General features: G+C 31.6%; 1 protein-coding gene across 1 annotated transcript in view; it reads right to left on the minus strand.

The window, feature by feature from the left end:
* LOC118185857 (cell surface glycoprotein MUC18-like) overlaps positions 1-19,752 on the minus strand; it is a 1,126,921-nt gene that overhangs the window by 969,915 nt on the left and 137,254 nt on the right. The window lies entirely within an intron of this gene.

Below are 19,752 nucleotides of genomic sequence, written 5' to 3' on the forward strand. Positions count from 1 at the left end.
AAAATGAAAAGTAGAATCCCAAAGCATTTATTCGAAAAAGTATGTCTTCAAGACATTCTACATTTTTGAAAACGCAAAAGCTTATTAAAATGAAAGTCCTTATATTCGTATCAAAATTCTTCCTACTCGTATCAAAACAAAATACTGCGTAATGAAATCCAGTAAATTATTATCATGATTAAATAAGTAAATATATCACCCTAAAGTAAATTTTAATAAAATATATTAAACCTCGAAACAAAAACCAGATTTCACAAAAGGAAAAAATAGTAATATAAGATAATTTTGAGAAAGTTAAACATAGTAACCATTTATATTTCATAAATGGTTAAATGATTAAAGCGATGCAATAGTTACTATTTTCAATAAAAAAAGTTAACCATTTTTAAACGTTTCGTTACGGAGCTACTACAGACAGCCCCACATGATTTCTGCTGAATAATTGGCTTAGTATGTTATTCATTAATTAACTTCGAAGCATTCTTATATAGAAATTAACTTCATTGTAGAAACACTTTTATTGCTCATTCACCTAATTACTTTCTCCAATACGAGCACGAGAAGTGTTTTAATAATATTTGGTAAAGAACAGCTGAATAAATAGAAGAGTTATTTAAATTTTAATTAAAGTAATGAAAGTAAGTTTTTATAACATAACTCTCTTTTTTTTCAACTAAGCTAAAAATTACCTCTAGGAACGTCAGTGACAAATTAGCCGAAAGACAATTAATTATAAAGATCAGCGACTAATTGGAGCTAATTGGAAAATAAAGGAGGAAACATGTCTCTAGACAAAAACTATCACATTTCTTCAGTGGCATTTAAGAAATGTTCTGGGAACAACATTAAAAGTAATGATCGGTGTAGCTATACCGGCATAAAAGAAGAATAAAATATCAATTACAAGTTTAACAGCCTATACAAATTACAAGCAAATGAATAAATCGTACGCCAAATTTGCATCTTTTTAATCGAAGGCTTCAGATTCGAATCGAAGGCTGTTGTATTCACTGGCCAAACATTGTGACTAATTCTTAATTGAAATTAAGGAGATATAATTAAGCTTAGTGTTATGCGCAATGCATAGCAATGTTATCTTAAATATTTTGATTATTCTCTGATTACGGAAACCATTTATAGGATGATTAAAGTCTCATTTGTTTGATGCATCTATTCGTATAATTAAAGCAGAAGAGCTCATAGCAGACGTTAAGTAGGAATTTATAACAATATGCACTCCCGTAAATAAGGAAAGCTTCCGATTCGACCATTTCGCATTTGGGATTCAAATATGAAATCATTTTAATGTCCTAGTAGTGGCTTCAGGGATAAGGGCACACGCTATAAACTGAACATCAGTTTCAAGTCACATGATAAGACAACTGTCCTTTAAAATTCGTTATGATTTTTCACATTTATGGTATGGTATGTAAAATGATTTTACAACGTGAGTGTACGTTAAAGAAGCTGATTTCAATGTTACGGAATTGCGTTTTAAAAGACATTGATTGTATACCACTCCAGTGTAGTAGTCGGCATTCTGCAACGTTTCATATTTGAAGAATTTCACCGAAACCTTCATTTATACCTGAAGATGAATGACCTGTGTCTTAACGCTCTCGAAAGGTTAAGAGTGTTATCAAAAATATACTCTAATGTAAAGCTGTTTTTGTGCTTGATTTTAAATTTTGCACATACTTATTTCTCTTCCAGTTAGGCTGTCCATTTGTCTGGATATTACAATTTGATACATTGGTTGCAGTTCTTGTTTAACCTGTTTATCTGGACTTTTACTTGTGCCATGTTACCTTAACTTTAAAAAGTTAAAATAACATGGCACGTTTACCGACACTGATGAAAAAAATAACGAAAGGTGGCATTTGGAACTGATGTATTTTGGTCACACAGAAAGCCCTTTAACATATTTTGACTGAAAGCAAATTAGAAGGTAAACTTAAGATATAATTCAGAATTCAGAATCAATTTATGTTTTGGAATGTACTGCTTTCTTACTAAATCTTCAGAATTAAATTGTTTGTCTTCTTGTGAATCTTAATATAAAAGATTATAAATATTCATTATTTCTACACTGCTTTGTGATTGAATCCTTCGCGACACTTTCACCAAGTAACGGTTCCTAAACCTTTTTCCTCGCCATTTTTCCCTTTCACTAGTAGCGCCAGCCGGGTTTTTCAAGAGTGACCATCGTTCACTCTATAAATACTAGAAGTACAGAAGCGGTCATTTTGAGCGGAAATAAAAAATAAATCTTTCGTATTTTTAAATTTAAAAAAATCGTGAAATGTTTTACTTTTCCTAACCTAATATATACCAAGATGACAAAATGATTGGCCTGTTTGATTTATGATTTGGCCAAAATGATTTGAACAGATTTGGCCTTTTTTAAATGATTATATTTCTTTATATAAATGTATATATCTATGAATATACATAGAAGTTTCTTTAAATAGCTGTATATATCAGCCAGCTATTATTTGGACTGTTCTTTTTACCTGTTTAGGAGAAGATTAACTCTGCTTGGTATAGCTCTGTCCTGATACCATTTGCTTGGGACTCCTTCCCTTTTCCATACCACATGACAGCTGGTTTGAAGAGATTTGAGACTTACGCTTTCCAAAGTGGGAATGTCTCAAACGGGTTCCGTGTTTCCTGACTGAAAGTTTTAGTATGTTCTTGCCTTTGTTTTGTGTCAAACAGGGCTTTTCATTTTGCTTGCAATTCGAGAAAGTAATCTTAGTCCAAAATGACGACAAAGGTACCTAATATATTATACCCGATAAGAAATGGAAAAAAAATATATATATATATTTTAAAAATGAAGAAAGTGAATGAAAAGACGAAGAAATAGAAAATTATGCTAAAAATAAATTATTCCAGTAACTTCACTTGCAAGACTTCGTCTTTAAACTGCTTTGCGAGAAGCAAGTGAGTTAAGTATTTTTCTTTTAAGAGAAGTAATTGATGGAAACACAAGCATCGCAAAGAGAGTTTTTTATCAATAAAACGTAATGTATCTCACACAGCAATTCAAAGAAGCTGTGTAAAGTCGGAAGTAAAAAGTCGGAACATCTAAACTGGATCATGTCATATAATGATCTAGGTGGTTTAATTGCTCTATTGCATGCTAGGGGCACTGTGGCAGCCAAAGACCTTTCTGTTTTAAGTTAATGACCCAAATCAGGTCCAGAATTCATTAGTGAAATAATGTCTACCCACAAGACTCTTGCAAATAAATGGAATTTACTCTTGCTTCAGAGGTATAGATTATCTTTATTCAGAATTGTTTATTGTGTTCCAAACCAGGCGAAAACATTACAAAAATTCATTATATTCCAAACCAGGCGAAAATATTACAAGAATTGTTTATTGTGTTCCAAACCAGGCGAAAATATGTTCCAATTGATGAGTTGGACTAAATTGTTCCCAACATGACTGCATATCATAGTTAGAGATGAACCGAAAATGCCGTATGTTAATGTTAATGCATTTAGCAAATTCATTTTTCTTGACATAGCTGCAAGGTTGAAAATGAAAAAAAAGTATGGTTAGTGAATCATTATAAGAATTGCATGAATTGGAGGCTCCCTTCAGCCCACCTGGATACGAGTGTCCCCATAGCTCAAACGAAGGCAGATACCCCCAAACAACAAACAAAAATAAGTAAGCACATCTAATACAAAATTACAAACCAACAATCAACAAACAAACCATAAATACAAATTCACAACATAGATATTTAAAACCCATATAAATACAGAATTCAATTTTAACAGAAGATTACTACAAGCGCCCTATTTTCTTTGATAAATGTCATTAGAGTAATAGTATATGATTTAAAAACTTTAAATTAATAGGACTTACATTAAAATCAGTAATGTTAAAAATATGTCTAATAGGGGCTGTTAAATTACAATCAACCACAAAATGCCTAGCATCACCATCAACCTGACAACTCTTACATAGTTTATTTTCATGCAGATTGAAATAGAACGGACACCTACTATGTCCAGTTAAAACCTGATTAACATCAATATTGTTCATACATTTCATTTTATTCGTGATTTTAATTAAATCTCCATAAATCTTTTGTTTCTAGGTGAAGAGAACCACTGTATTTTCCATTTGTTAACGTAAAATTCTTTTATTCGTAGAATAGCAATTCTCTTCGAACCTTTTACTTCAATATCAATTGCACTGACATTTGTGACAACCTGCTTGGCTAGGCTGCCGGCCCTCTCATTACCAATAAAGCCCACATGGGCTTTGACCCAGTGTAGCTTAATATTTAAATATGAACTGAAATTTTCTAAATGACTCTTAATTTCAACAATTAATGAAGTGAATCATTGTTAGAAAAAACATTTTTATTCACCTTATTTAAAATTTTTTGCTTTATTAAACAGAATTTTGTTACCAATCATTCAGCCATAATCAGCAGCGTACCGTCACTGGACTACAGTGACTAGATTAGGGCGCTATCATTTTATGCTTTAACACTTTCACGAGTATTTTTACCTAACTTTCAAAAGCATTAAAAAACATAATTTTGCCTCTTTTTGAGATGGGCGCGTCATTTCAATTCAGTTGTTTTCTCTTGAAAAGGTGGAGTTCGAACTGAGTTGGCTCTATGCATGAAAATGGATTAGCTACTTTCACATGTTCCCATAGCTGCGAGAAACGTACTGCTAACTATTGGAGATATTTTATAAGAAATTAAAATGTTTTCCTGATGTTTCTAAGTGAAATTAATTTAACATTTAGTGCTATATCTTAGTTCGCCTTCATGAAAGCATTCTTATGGTATGTGAGAGTATTCGAAGTAAAATATATCAGTGCTGCAACTTTAAGTTTAAACCAATGAGAAAGAAGAGATACCAAAAGCTATTCCATAAGCAATAGATCATTATGGAGCATGAGCAAGCAACCGATGGAGCCGTTTTCTCACGATGCGCTCATCAGCTTTCAGTGTCAATAACCTATGGTCAGTCGCTTCTGTTTAATTTCACCCGCTGTTCCAAAATATGAATATTATATAATTTCAGAATGATTAATAATAAAACTAAGCTGTTTTGCTGAATTTGAGCTCTTCTTGAGATAAACATGTAATAACTAATTATTTATTATGGCGTCCATCGATTTAAAAAAAAAATATTATTGTTACGAAATGTCCAGGCGCAGTAAGATAGCTGCCCGCAAAGCAGGTTTAGGGTTGCCATAAAATGGCAAGGGAAGGCAAGGTTACCACATTTGGTGAGAAAATTGGCGATATGCCATGGACTGATGGAGAAACTTCTGGAACGAGTTCTTACCGCTTTAGCTCAGAATGTTCTCGAACATAAGCCAAAAACGATATAAACCCTGCTGGTACACTGAGAGTCAGTGCGAGATAATTAGTCGCGAGTTAGTGAAACCGTGCGGAGTCAATCGAGTTGACAGCCGGGCAACGAGTGGGTCGTCGAGTGCATCAAAAGAGTCTCTTAGTGTATCGCGGTTAGTGCATCGTCGAGGGAGTGTGTTGAGCTCCGGGAACGACTGAACCGAAGAGTCGGGAGTTGTAGCGTGGAGAGTCTTGAGAGTACGTGGAGTTCCGAGAACGACCAAGCAGAGTCAGGAGCTGTACTCTGGTGCTTAGCAGTGAAGCTGTCTCCACCGTTATAGCCTGATAACCTGAAAGCTGTGTCGCTGATTGTTCCAGCGAGTGTATAATAGATCTTCGACGACTGTAAAACGGGAAACTGGATATGTCCTTATTAATATTGGCTAAATAAAGTTTCGATACTTCATCAAGTGTCGTCGTTATTCACTCCAAATCTAGGAACGTGAAGGAAGAAAATAACGTAATATTATTATGTGTTCCATCTTTATCCGATTTTTCCAAATTTATCAGAGCATTCACCACCCCTGTAGTCGTTCGTCTTCGTATTATGACATTAGTTTCCGTATTCAAAATACAATAAACCCAGTGGTTACAACCCCTCCCTAAGGTGGCTAACAGGGGATGTGGCAAGTATTTTTGAGAACAAAAATAAACACTAGAGCGGAACTTCACCTTTCTGAGATGACCACCAACACTGTAAGCAGTCGTATTAGAGGTGATTATAATTTTTTTAACACCTAGACCCTTTCGATAGCAGCTGCTGGTCGTAAAGAGTTTATCCCTGAACAAAATGGTGTGCTTTCCGATTACTTCTGAAGCACATGCTTATAGCCTCCTCATATAGCATTCCTGTCAAATATACATGAAGCTGATTATTGTATGCGTGATTATCGAACTATTGGAATTATGGAAATTTTAGTAGATTCTGATAATTCTCATTAGTTTCAAAATTTCTAACAAATTTTTACACACCTTCTGAAAATCGGATAATCAGCCATTTTTTTGTTAGCGATAAGTAAATATAAATATTACATTTATTTGCATTCCTCAGTCGTTTAGAATAAAAATGCAGAAAAGGAGCGAAATTACAGCATGACCTAAAATCCTGCCACTGCAGTAGTCCAAATAATTGAGTTCGCTAATTATGATAGAAAGAAACCAATATACAGAGAGAAACAGATGAAACAAAACCACTAGTGCGAAGTACTTAGTGAAATGACAATGACTTATCAAGCAAAAAAGGGGAAAGTCGCAAACGACGAAAGAGAATCTGAAGCAAAATAAAACCTGAAATATACGAAAGAAGCAGAAACGTCAATAAAAGGTCATTAGTTAAGATAAAACCTACAGTAGAAATAAAACTCAACGCAACTGATTCTCTTTAGAATTGGAATATTTATGATTGATTGTCTAAACAGTAATTTAACATCAATGTGCCATGAAAATATGAAAGGATAAAACTTCGACAGCTAAAAACGTTATGCATCTGTACGTATACTGTTTATATCGATATATGTAATTTGGTAACATTTAGAATATTGAAATATCCCACTTATAATGAATTTAAACATTTCCAGAATAACGCTTGAAGAAGACAAATTCAAATATGCTCAGGAATTCAATATCCTGAGCATGATCCTCAAATGTACGACACAATACTTTCGATTGTTCACTGTATTCATAAAAATCACTGTATGGAATTATATGAAAGATATTTTAGTCTCCGTTAAAAGGTGCAATTTGGTGTAATTGTTTCACATATACTGACTAACAAATTTTACACGTCGCTGCTCTCTTTATATTCACACATTGATAATTTATATGCCAAAAACATCCTTACGAAATCTTCGCAGCACCCTTTTTAGCCCAAAGTTAGCACAGAAGGGCTATTAGGTTCAAAATGGCATTTTGCGATGAATCACTATTAAAATCTGAATAACTTCTCAAAATGTTGCCACCAAATATTATCGACCTGTATTATATTTAAAGAAATTAAGTAATGAAAAATTCCGCATGAATGTACGTTTGTGTTTCGCATTGCGAAAAAACGACGATACTAAGAACAATAAAATATTGAATAATGTAATCCTCTCCCCGAATATTGGTACCTGAAAACCCGAATTTAGAATTTAGAATTTTCTGTATTATCTATTTCATATTTTGTGAAACTGTAACGACTTTCTGATGAACAAACTCAACAATTTCAAAGCGAGCAATGGCAACACTGTACGCAAAATAACATTTTTATCTCCAGCGCACGAGACTGTCTACCAGAAATTCTAAAGATATGCTGTTTTTAAATATTTTGTGATATTGCTGTTGAATTTAATTTTATGTAGAGTAAGTGCGAAGAACATGATACTCGTATTTAATAAATAAATATAACACACAAAGCGTTAAAAATGCCTCTTTGGGCGTAATATGAAATCTGAAACCTTTCAGATTTTTTTCGTTTGTTTTTATATTTACTTTCATTACGTTACCTTCCGTTAGATTATTATCAGACTAAGCTAACTTTGATTGTATCTTTCATACTATCTTTAATCTTTCAGTAACATATCTAACTGAAAACTAAAAATACATTATAATATTAACTATAATTTAAAACAAATATTTCCGTCGCCATAAAGAGCGTATCTGGCATAGAATACTTTTATGTTTAGAATAACAAATAGAAGAAAATATTGCTAGACTAGGCAATTAAATCTAACATTTAGCTGAAAATGTAACTGGAATCTACAATTTAATTTTACCACTGCAGTCATATTCTCTTCTTTCATTCGTTACGTACGTCTCTATTGGCATCCGAGTGTTTTTCGGGGAAAAAAAAAGATTTAGTTAATTATCGTCGTAAATATAGCTAAAATCGCTCTCTATTTTTTAGAAGATTATGCAAATGACATGTACGTCTCTTGAGTAGCAATTTTATTTTCTGTTTCAAGGATCTTTTTATTTTCAGGTCGACTTTTGATTTGTTTTTCACGCGACAGCTGTTTCAGTTCGCGCTTCATTTACTGCTTGTTTATCTCAATAGGATTACTGATTATTCCGAAAGGACTTAGGTTAAAAAAAAAATGAAAGTTAGGTTTTTCAGCCCCTTTTGCTTTGTTTGGATTTTACAAAACAATTTGATTTTAACATCTTACTGATTTATTTATTTATTTATGTTTATATAGCAATAGTGGTACACTTAAAATGAAGAAAAAATGTAATAATGGGAAAGAATATTTTCTTGTTGTCATGTAGATTTTCTTATTTCCCTACTTTAAGCGCATATTTTGCTTTGCTATACTAGCCTGTGTCGCATACTTGGCAAAATTGTATACAATTATTTAATGGACTGAAGCAATGTACTCTGACTTGAATAATTACAAGTAATGATTACAGTACTGAAGGATTTTATTTAAATCCATAACAAAATAAAGAACAGTTTTGTTAATTGTTAAAACGGGGAGATTTCTTGAAACTATATATATTTCCTCCCTTTGGAGAATTGATTTGCGGAATTCATTTTATAAGAAAAAAGTTATTTAGAAAAGCAAGAAACACTTTATGATTAAATGAAACATAATAAAATACATAAAATTCCTATTCCGATGTGAAAGTTAGAGATAGATAAAAGACAAATCTTCCCGCATTTGAATTTAAATCCTAAAAGATTCTGGATTCTGTCGAATCTTTTAACTTTTGCTTATCTCGAGTCCTAAAAATAAGTGTAACAGAAGATATCAATGTAAAATGCTTAATATTAAGAGTAAATATTAAACGTTAATTTGAACAATGCATTTATTGCAATTTAAATTTAAGAGTGCAGTTTTGAAACATGCATTTCAATTTATTAAAATGATGACACTTAGTAATCGAAATACATAAAACAGAAAAAAAAAAGAATGACAAGAAAAGAAAATCTGAAGGAATTTAGATTTAACGTCACACCATAGGATTTGTTAAGGTTAATTAGGCTCTCGCTTAGTTCGCAGTTTGCCAGTCTGTTCTTGGACTCATTCTTGCTAACACTGTTGAGATATCTGGGCTTTTATGAAGCAGGAAGCATGAAAAATGAACAGAGCTTTCGCCGGAACTCGAACACGGACCTCTCCAATACGCGCCGAGTGTGCTACCGTTACACCATAAAGGTATGCAGAAAGTAGGGGGAAAATGCTTTATATACTCCGCAGGGCCTATTAGGACCATAAGACAAACTTGTTTACTTAGGTGGGTCGGGCTGCACCTACTTACATTCTCCCTTTTTAAAGCGCGACTTGGAATTAGGGTCCCCAATCCCCAAATCCTGGTGTAGGAGCATCATCCATCACCGTTTAGTTTGGGCGCCACTGCAGAGACATTAGGAATTTTTGTTTGAAGCAAGAAGCATGAAAAATGAGTATTGTTCTCTTCAGGACTTGAACCTGAACCTTTCGAATACGCGCCGAGTGTCCTATCATTACACAACGAAGCATGGAGACAGTAGGGAGAAAATACCTCATAACACTCTACTTTTTATCTTTTTAATTATATATTAACCATCGCTTTCTTCAAACATACACCACATGAAATTAAATAGTAAAATTTTTAAAAAAATCTGATGTGTACACCACATGACTTCCTTGTAAGGATTATTAAATTATATGATTTTTTCTTGAATTTCATTTAAACTTATTGGATTGAATTAAATCTACTTCGCCGAAAGAGCATAAACCACAATAGAATAAATGCATTCTTTAAAATTCACTCTAGTATTTGTTTACCATAGCGACACTCTGGCGCTAGATTCATTTAACAGTATTATATTTCGTTCATATTATAACTCATAATGCACAAAATTTGTATCATGTAAAGAATAGAATTATCTAATCGTTGCCACATGTTTTATTCAAACACTATAATAAAGCTAGAATGATGTATAAAACAAATTAGGCAAACAAAAAAAAAAAAAAAAAAAAAAAAAAGCCGTTTTTCGCAGATGATTGAGTATTTCTCATTCAATTAATTCAGTTCTCACTTCGCGAGAAGGCAAAAATATATAAAAACTCAAAATATCTATATTAAAAATTACGAAGTAAATCTTAAACACTTATTTCCTCGAAAAAATTCCAGAAAGGATTAAGCATGATTTAATTGGCAATAATAAATGAAGCCGTTATCTTTGTTGCTGCGAAGCTAAGTTTCTCTAGATCTATAGATTGGCAACAAATCCACTAGTCTGCTGTTTCAAATGTAAACAATGAATGGACGTCACAAAAAAGGCTTAGCGGCACTTAAACAACTTCAAAATTGTTGATAATTCTAAAAATATTGCATACAGATTTACTAAAGGTATAAAGTCCTTAACCGGAAGATGAAAGCAACATAATTCAATCATTTTTAAAGCAAAAAATGTACAATTTACAAACATATAAGAGTAAAGAAACTGAGATCACTGAGCGGGGTAATAGAGTGGATATATATATAAATATATTTATATACGTTTGGTGCGGCCGATTGCAACCAAAATACGAGGTGAACATCTAAATGTTATAGCAATCCTATATACAAAATTTCAACGTTCTGAGGCTACTCGTTTTTGAGTTATGTGAGATACGTACGTACATACGTTCGTACAGACGCCACGAAAAATTCTCTTCAGAATTTATTTTAAAGCAGTTTTATAATTTTTTTGGAGGAAACGATTCTTTTACTCTGTCGTTACGTACGGATATCATGCAAAAACATCGTTAAATTGCATTCGATAGCGGTCAAATTGGATATTTTCGTTGAAATATGCTGCCTGAAACTTTTCGCGATTACAATACTTCCTTTTTACTTTATACATGGAAGTAAAAATGTTTAATCGCAGCGTATTCGTACATTGCCCGACAGGGTGCTAAACATTTTCCTGTTCCTGTTTCCTTATTTTTTTAGTTCATTATATCAATGCTTAGTTTTCTTAACAACGTGACCTATACAACTGTTATGCATTTAACTTTATTATTAAACATCATCGTCATTACACATACGCCATAAAAATTCAACAGTAAAATCGAAACCTTTTAAAAACATCATATTGTTAGAATACCTGATAAACTCTTAACTTATTGCTGCCATAAACGTTTTTTAATATTTTATATTTCTGTATTATTTCTTTGAAAATAACTCATGCCGGTAACATTTGATGGAAATATCCTTTCATTTGTAAAATGATACGGGCAAAATGTGAGGACGGAGTCTAATAGCCCCTATGGTACTAGTTAAGAGTTTAGAACTTTGAGTTTCATTTCTTAAACAAAAGTTTCTAAAATAACAAGTTGAGTATCAGTTCTGATATTTCGTGTATCTTCCAGAAGCATTTTAAATCAAACAAATGTAGAAGAGGGATAATTATTTTAAGGGTTACTAGAGAACTTTACGTTAAGTGATTTTGAGTGTTAATAAAGGTAGACATTGTAATTAAAAGCTAAATTCTCTCCATTAAATTATGAATGTTTCAGTACTGTCACAACAATGTACTATTGTTTATTAAAGCGCAAATATTTCAACCATCGCTTTTTGTTTCTATGTACCGAACATCATTGAAATTAATATTTGAAAAGTTTTAACAAGAGATACCTTTTTCAAAAAATATCTCTTATAAGTAAAGATTTCAAAGATTTGAATGGCAAAAAAGCAAGTTTCGTTAGTTTAAAGGTTCCGGTCTCTCATGCGTTTTTAAAATAATTTCAATAAATATACTATTTTATTAAAGATCTATATAAGGAAACCATTCCGTTTTTACAATTCCGAGAGTATTATGACCTGAAAATTTATTTTCTAAATTTGTAAAAATATTTCCAAATTAAACAACATGAGTCAATCGAGGTGAATGCTTGAGAGCTAAATCTGGCTCAAAACTCTCTGGTCTCAAAATGATAAGTTCGCCTTAATATTCAAAATACTTTTGGTAGCATTGACTCCATTCTAAGATATTCAACCTTAATCCCGTTTCATAGCTCATCATCTCATCTGGCAGACCTCACTTGAAGATTTAACCTAGATTTCCATTATGATTTACGACTATGCGGTTACTTCAGTATCTGGTATTAATGCAAAGAAATCCCTCCACCATTCTGCAACAATGTCCGTAATCCTAGTTTCCGCCTGTAGAGTTCATTTCACAGCGTATTTAATATTCTCCAGGTGAAACCACATTTAAAGGAAATGGCACCGTTCTTTTTGCTTTGTATTGGATAGCCTGGGTAGTTGTTACGCTATGGATCCCTAAAATTGGCTCTAGGGTAAGCCTTATCGAAAGGGAATCAGATTATGTGTAAGTTCCCATGGCTACCAGTTTTCTCTAAATACTTGAGATATATTATGACAAAATCAGAGCAGCTTTAAATCTTCTCTTCCATATGAATTCAACATGATTTGCATGGTAGTCTTAACAGTGAGCCATGCACGAGCACAGTGACCAGGGGTAGTTGGTTTTCATGTTTCATGAGCATCGAACTGTGAACTTTAAATTTCTATAAAATAAAAGTCATGGAATTTCTTCATGTCATGTCTGGAAACATGTTTTTATTCACATAATTGTTTTAATTGATACTTTGAAGTCTTGAAATTTAATTATTTTTTTAAATAGTATTATGTAAACAATAGCAGTATTATTCATGCAATAGCACTATTATTATTCATGAGTGAATCCTAAAACTTCTAAAATTCTTCTATCTAGAATTCTACATCTTTCTAATACTAATAGAATGTGTATTCTCTAAATTAAAAAAAAAATGTTTTCTCTAAAAGAACACGCGTAAAAAACATGTTATCTTTGATTATTTTGCAGATATTTATTTCAGATAAGATTAAATAATAATTTAAAGAGAGTAACTGGTTCTATAAAATTAATTTCTAAAAGCAACGCATCTGTTTATAAAATTTCAAAATTTTCATAATTCATTAGTTGAAACATTTTTTTAAATACCTCTTACTGCTTTAGTTTTTATCTTTTGAATAGCGATACATATTAAGAATGATTCCGCAATGCGTATACGATTTTCATATATTCAGATAGTCTAAACCTTTTTTTTCCCCTGAAATGAAAGCCGTTATCTACATTAGAAATTATTGTTTTCTGATACACAGAAAGCATAAGGATTGAAACCAATAACGTGCATGGCAAGAGTTACAGGCGTGAATCTAGGTATTTTAAGAAGATTTAATTTGAGAACTTAATGTTTCCATGATGAAAACGCGTTTTATCTGTTTTTGCCTCAAATAATAATTTTACAGCTTTATAGTGTCATATTAACAAGTGAGTTGTAAATGCTTTACATAATCATCCGTCATCTGCGTTTTGTAAGATTCTTCACTCTGTTTATGTAAAATGGCCATAACATGGTTTCTAGTTTAGAGAATACACATTCTATTCGTAGTAGAAACGTGTATAATTCTAGGCAGAATGTTATTTAATGTTATTATTTCCCTACAAGAACCTGGATACTTAAAGAATAAATCTGAATTGATTTTGAAAAATTCTTTAATCTGAGTTTCATTTAAAAAAATTGCACAGCTTAAAGAACATTTTATTTCCAGTATTGATCATATAACGCAACACTGGAGATATTACAGACAGTTATCTACAACAAAATAAACACTAAAAACGTTTGCAAAATTTGTACGGGAAAGAAAAGGCACTGTATTACCCCATCAAACGGGATTTCAGCTAATAAGAGTTTGCAAGAAATTTCTTGTTTTCAATGCGGATTTCCTTCAAATAATTAATTTGTTTTGAATATGTGTTGAATTCGAGATATGATTCAACAGTAAACATCTGTGAAACAAAAAATCTAATGTGGTTGACAAAGGTCATATTAAATTTCTGAAACCGTAAAATAATCCTCATTCTATCTGAAACCGTTTGAGCCTAAATACAAAAGATCTGAAGTAGTAATGCATAAACTACTTTAAAGAAACAAATACACGTACAACATAATTGCTTTTACATGTGCGTCGTAAACTACAAAAACGTATTATATAATGAAAACCTAAAGGGAGCATTTTTGAAAATAAATTAACAAATCTGTTACAATTTGGAATGTAAAAACGTAAGTAACGGATCAATATGTAAAATAGTTGTACAAATGTCATTAATTCATAAGGTTATAAATTTATCAGATTAATCTTAGGAAAATATAAAGATTTAAATTTGCGTATTAAATATATATTTGATAATGTGAATATTTGCTAATGTGTCCTTCCTTCATCCAGAAACATTGTGAGAATAATAAAAATGTGAAAAAAAAAAGAGCAGTAAAAGTGTAAAAACATACGAATGAAAAATAAAATATATTTCAAAATGGGAAAGTTTAGATGTAAACTGCAAGAAAATATAGAATATTTAAAATGGAAGTGCAAAAGGCAAAAGTGTGAATATGCAGCAGACGCAATCACCAAAGACTAGCACCTTCCCCCACACATACACAGACACAAAAAAGGAAGAAAAGTAAAATTATTCTGCCCCGGAAAACGGAATTGCAACTTTCAGACATTTTAAAAAATGACAAGGAAGGGCAGTGTCAAAGCGAAAAAGAAATCAGACTGACGTCTCATCAGAGAACGGCGTATATGTTTGTTATGGCTTTATGATACTTGTGTCTGGTTTAACGCTCATACGTTTGCAATTTAATTGTAAGTATTCCATTTTGGTATGCATTTTATTTTTATTTCATGTTTTTGATGTTTATATTTTATTTACACATTTTTGTAATTGTTAAAAACTGGCTCTGATTAAAAAAAGACTCCGATTAAATGTTTTATTTTAACTTAAACAAGTGAATATAAACAATATAATAGAATTCTCATGTAAAAAACCAGAAACCCGAAAATTTATGTAATAATCTTTATTTTTATGGTTATTTGGGGGGCGACACGTAGGAATTAGATTGTATCTGGACGATTAATTAAATTAACATATTTAATAAAAGGTTTTACACTGTTGAGCTTTTAGAGCATTCTAATTCATAATTTTATTTCATTAAATTTATTTTATTAGCTCTATCTTTTATTTATTTTTAAATGGTTTAAGAATTCACATTACTTCTGGTATAATTTAGAAACATGGCTTTTTTGAAAATTCTTCGAATGCTTCTTGAAAAAGATCAAAGCATTTTCAACAGTTTTAATTTTTTTATATATTTTTATTAATTTGTATATGTTATATTAAATTTATTTATTTGTTTTAAATTTGATGTATGTATTTCCTATTAGTATGTTCCTCCCTTTCATGATCTAATTTTTCATTTCATTATTTTCTTTTGGTTATGTAATTAATTTCTCAGCACAAAGCGCGATTTTAATAATTTTTTTTTAATTTAATTTGAAATTTTAAAATTTTGTGTATATATATATTTATTTATGTGTGTGTGTGTGTAAATAACTCTACTAGTTGATCTTCAAACTGTATGCCTTCAGAATTGCGAAAAAAAATGCTGTAAACCCCGAAATGCTATAGGTAAAACTAGATCCAAATGCAAAAGCAAAAAGAAATATAAAACTTCTCAATAAACTTATATGTGTTTTCTTCTTTTCAGAGTATAAACTAGCATAGATTTGTAGAGACATTAGGTATTTTTTGAAATGAAGAAACGAGCAACGCCTTCGCCGTGACTCGAACCACGGGCCTCTCGGATACTCGCCAAGCATGCTGACCACTACACTTCGAAGGCATGCTAAGAAGGCGAGAGAAATACTTTGTAAACTCTCAACAGCCTTGGAGCGAATTACCGTTCTGCCTGAAGATAATGACGGAGTGACGGAGACCTGAGAAGGTTAAAATAAACCTTTTATTAAACCTTTTATTAAACACAAAACACACGTTCACCGAAACAGCTACCACTTGTAGAAATGTAACTGAAACTAACAGTTAAACTGAAAAAAGTTAAAATTATGCCTAGCAGTCAAAGTCTACACAATTCTAAGGTGGCTCAGACCTTCTCATCCTCGTAAGAGTTAGATGTCGACCAATAACGCAAAACCAAAGAATATCAATCATATCAGAGCTGGCGAAATCTAGTAAAGTGGCTTCCAGAGATAGAAACATTGTCTTCCTGAAATTTACAATCCGCAACATAAATACTCCGTAAATTAGCGGTCGCCAACGGTGGTCCATGGACCACTGGTGGTTCGTAAAATCGTTTTGCTGGTCCGAAGAAAAATTGGGACATTATTTATACTGTTATGAAAATTCAGTTTAAAAAAATGACGAGTAGCAAAACCTATTATGAAATATGGATTATACTTTTTACTTCCTTGTACGAAGTAAAAAGGAAGTATTGTAATCGCGAAAAGTTTAACGCACCATGTTTCAACGAAAATATCCATTTTGACCGTTATCGAATGCAATTTAACGATGATTTTGCGTGATATCTGTACGTAAAGACAGAATAAAATACTCTTTATCTCCAAAAAATTATGAAACTGCTTTAAAATGAATTCTGAAGTGAATTTTTCGTGGCGTCTGTACGAACGTATGTCGTATCTCGCATAACTCAAAAACGAATAGCTTCAGAACGTTGAAATTTGATATATAGGTCTGCTATGACACGTAGATGTGCATCCAGTATTTCGGTTGCAATCGGCAGCACCAAACGTATATAAATATATTTATATATATATCCACTCTGTTACCCGGCCCAGTTATCTCAGTTTCTTTGCTCTTATATGTTTGTAAATTGTGCATTTTGTGCTTTAAAAATGATTGAATTATGTTGTTCTTATCTCCCGGTTAAGGTGTTTATGCCTTTAGTAAATCCGCAAGTAATATTTGTACAATTATCAACAATTTAAAAGGTGTTTAAATGCGGTTAAGCCTTAAGTTTAAAATAACATGGCGGACATATTTGTTTACATTTGAAACAGCAGAATAGTAGATTTGTTGCCAATCTAGAGAGACTAAGCTTCGCAACAACAAAGAAGATAACGCCTTCATTTGTAATTGCGAATTAAATCATGCTTAAACTTGACCTACATGATTTGCTTCATGAGTCTGTCTTTCAGCGACAATAGAAAGATGACATATCTATTGAATGAAGAGTCGTTCAACTGTGAAATTTATTAAGGATCATGAAGTGAGAAAAAGGGCATGCTTTGTTAGCACTATGAATTGTTTACTAAATAAAATTTACTCCTTTCTGGAAGTTTTTCGAGGAAATAAGTGTTTAAGATTTACTTCGTAATTTTTAATAATATAATTTTGAGTTTTTATGTATTTTTGCCTTGAATCGAAGTGAGAACTGAAATAATTGAATGAGAAATACTAAATCTTCTGCGAAAAACTGTTTCTTTTTTGTTTTGTTTGCTTAATTTTGTTTATACATCGTTCTAGATTCATTATAGTATTTGAATAGATCATGTGGCAACGATCACATAATTCTTCAAATGATATAAATTTATATGCATTCTGAGTTACAATACAGACAAAATACAACTCTGTTAAGTGAACGTAGGGCCAGAGTGTTGCTATGGTAAACAAATAGAGTGAATTTTAAAGATTGCATTTATTCTATTGTGGTTTATGCGCTATCGACAAAGTAGATTTAATTCAATCCAATACGTTTAAATGAAATGCAAGAAAAAATGCGTATAATTTAATATTCCGTACAAGAGAGTCATGTGGTGTACATATCAGATTTTTTAAAATTTTAGCTACTACAATTAGCGAAATTCCTTCTGAGTTTAGCGAATTTTTTGCTGCTCTTGCAGGTGCATCTAGCAACATTTGAAAGTGAGATTTGGTATCCATGGATATGCTGCTGTTATCAATATCAGCGCGAACTGGAATTTTCTTTCATTTTGAATTACGAGCATATGCTATTGTAGTCGTTAATAACACAGATTTTCTCCGTATCAATAGCAAATTGATGGATTTTTATGAATGAAACTTGAGTTATAAACAAGAATGCAAATGATTCATCCGCATTCTTGTTTATAATTGCATCACTGGAAATTTCCGTTTTTGTTTTGTCTAGCTGTTGATCGACGGCGCTATTGATGGGTAAGCGATGACTATTATGTTAACATTAATTAAAAATTGGTGGCATAGTACTATCAGTTTACTGATATTGCTTTTCGTTTGCCAATTTGATCTTGCTTTTCGCGAAGTTCCTTTTCAGTGATATGTAGATGGGAAGCTTTCTGTACAAGAAGGTAAGATTTTTGTACTTTTCATGTAATTTTTCAGTGCGAACGAAATATGTGTAGTTTTCTGATTATTATTGTATAAATGTATTTACCTTTTTTTTTTGTAATTCATATTAGTGGTCCGCCAAATATAAAATTATATATGTAGTGGTCCGTGAATTTCTAAGGGTTGACGACAGCTGCCCTAAATCAATTACATTTTTAGTGAGGAAACAGAAAAGAGAAGTAATAGTAAAAATTGAAATTATAAATAATTGGTTAATGTAAAATAATCCTACCCCACAAAATATTTAATACTATAGAGAAAAAAACAGTAAATAAATCGTGAAAGCGTTGCATTTTAAAATGTAGGGAGAGAAACCTATTTTTATCGAAAATGTTTATCACGTATTTTATACATTTTAACTGTTTACAATAATAACATTAGGAATACAGAAGATATTAAGATTTAGTATAAACTGTTATGACAACATCAAAACGATTTTTATTGTATGTTTTGACTTTAAATAAATATTTATAAATATAAATTCCGCAATAGCAGAGAAACATAAAATAATATGTCATCAGATTTCTTTCCGCATTTTGATAAATATGTAAGATATCCGATAGCGTTTTGAAAATGCAATTTCTATATTTTCCTTCGTCAATTTGCATGCGTGTCACGTACAAACATTTCCAAGCCATATCGCTGAATATTTTTATTGGGTATTCTAAACACGAAACACTTTTCGCTGATTCATTCTTACGCTTATATTTATCTAAAGACATATATTGGTAGTTTGTTAACGTAAGATATTTTGATAGGTGACTTTTAATACAAAAAACTGGAGAAAAACAACAAGCAGTTAACTTCTTTTTTATGAAACAAGAATACCATTTTATTCCACTGTTTCGTTTATGTACTGAAATTCAATATCAATCATTATATATATTTTAACACTGGGATAACAAGTTTTGTAGGTATCATATATCACACATGAGATAAAAAGCAGTAATTTTAAAAACAGAGAATATTCAACAAGACGTTTCCATATCAAATTAAATAATCTAGTATATTTCGACCTGCAAATAATGAAATTTTCTTCTTAAAAAATGTTTTTAATGAGTAATTTCTATTGAACTAAGACTGCAGAAAAACAAATATTTAACATAAAATATTCCTTTTATACTTATTGGGGGAATAAGTGATAAGCGATTTTAAA

This window comes from Stegodyphus dumicola, chromosome 7 (assembly GCF_044657685.1).
Source record: "Stegodyphus dumicola isolate Sdum_Otavi_A_Nest chromosome 7, ASM4465768v1".
In the NCBI taxonomy this organism is placed as follows: Eukaryota; Metazoa; Arthropoda; class Arachnida; order Araneae; family Eresidae; genus Stegodyphus; species Stegodyphus dumicola.